Genomic DNA, 2,027 nt, shown 5'->3' with positions numbered 1-2,027 from the left:
ACACACACATAAAAATAAAGATAATGTATGTAAAAAAAAAATTTACTGAGACAGACCACATTCTATGGGTCATAAAAGAAACCTTAACAAATGTAAAAGAATTGAAGTCATACACATTGTGACAAACTATCTGGAAATTAAACCATACATTTGGAAATAAGCCATGGGTCAAAGTGGAAATCTCAAGGAAATAAAAAGCAGACTGGGATGAAAGAAACTGTTCTGGTAACCCATTTCATAATGGACTAATACGAGGATCAACTTTTTATTAAGGGAGAAAAATCATTTTTTAAAAATGTCCTGAACACTGAGATTCTTTTTTTCTGTACTGGGGTTTGAACTCAGGGCCTTCTGCTTGCTAGGCAGGTTCTCTACCAGTTCTGGCCACCCCAAAGTCCTTTTTTATTATTATTATTTTTTTAGTCGTTGTTCAGAGAGGGTCTCTGGCTTGTTGGCCAGACATTCATTAAGATTTTTTTTGGCAGTACTGGGGTTTGAATTCAGGGCAGCACTTGAGCCACTCCACCAGCCCTGTTTTGTGTTGAGTATTTTGAGATAGGGTCTCCCGAACAATTTGTCCATGCTGGCCTCGAACCGTGATCCTCAGGATCTCTGGAAGTAGCCACGATTACAGGCTCACGTGAGCCAAGAGCACCGAGCTATATTTTAAGAATTTGTGACCATTCCAATTGCTACTCCTGAGCAGTTTCTTCAATCGAAAAACAAAAATTATGCTAAGATATGTTAAGATCTCTAGGAGCACAGTATAATTAGCAGTTTTACTGAAAGGCAAGGAAATTTTATGGAATAAACAGTTGATTTTTGTTGTATTGATACTTTGTGAAAACACCACTGGCTCTTCAAGAGACTACCCAGTCACATGCCCCAGTAATAAAATTCCATCAGCTCTGATATTTTGCCAACGCTCTGTCATATAAAAGCATAGCTCTGCACGCATTTCCACGTTGGTTATTGTGAACCTTTGTGAAAATAACAGGCAAACATTTTGTGGAAGGGCTTGCGCTTCGATCGATAGCTTTTAGATGCTTAGGCACTCGGTCTGTCCGTCTGTCTCCATTCCTGCTTCTCCCTGGGCCCTGCAGATGTTGGGGCGGGTGTGGCCCTAACCTCCTGGACCCTCGGACAAGGACGATAACGGAATCGGGAAGAACCGGGCACCAGGTGCGTGACGGGCGTTGCGTGAACTTGGGTAGCAGAAGTTCCTCGCTCTCCGAGGAAGGAACCGTGCGCGGAGTGTTTGGGGTTTGCTTGATTCCGTCTTTCTTGTTAGGATCCAGGACGCAGAGTGTGTTTGAGGCTAGAGGAGTTGAAGAAGACACGAGGGAGACGCGGGATGGAGCGGGGCTCGCAGAGATGCGCTTAGGCAGCGGGAATGGAGAAGAGGAATCCCCGTCCAGCCCCGCAGAAAACGCTCAGGCGACTGGAGGTGTGCGTGCCTGCGTGTGCCCGCGTGTGCGGGGAGCGGGTGACAGCACCACGCATGACGAAGCTTCTTCCCCGCCCGCGGCCCAGGGCGCACACGCGCGATCCGCGGCCACGCCCGCACGCGCTCGCCACACACAGGGCACCCGAGGGTCCGGTTGCCATGGCGAGCGGGAGCGCGTGAGCCCGCCGCCCCGCCCGCCCTCCGCGGCAGAGCCCACTCTGATTGGCCACTGCTCCCTCATTATGCAAATCACTTGCGTAGACTCGGCGGACAGCTGCCTGACGTCACCAAGCACGGGGCTGGGGCTCGGGGCTCGGCTCTGGGAGCTCGGGCGGGAGCCCGGAGCGCGCCGTGCGGGGACCTCCGGCGAGACCCCAGCGTCCCGCCGCCTGCGCTCCGCCCGCCCCGCCCCCGGCCCCGCCCCTTTCCGGTCTGCCCCACCTCCCCACTACGCCCCTCCACCCGGACCCCGCCCCCCGTGCAGCCCCCCGCCCTCGCCGCCCGGGCCCCGCCCCCTCTCCCCCCCCCCCCCGGCCCTCGCCACCGGTCCAGGGAGGGGACGGCGGGACAGGCGGGAGCG

The sequence above is a fragment of the Castor canadensis genome, chromosome 19 (genome assembly GCF_047511655.1).
Source record: "Castor canadensis chromosome 19, mCasCan1.hap1v2, whole genome shotgun sequence".
In the NCBI taxonomy this organism is placed as follows: Eukaryota; Metazoa; Chordata; class Mammalia; order Rodentia; family Castoridae; genus Castor; species Castor canadensis.
The sequence above is the reverse complement of the archived record's forward strand: the minus strand, read 5'-3'. Positions refer to the sequence as shown.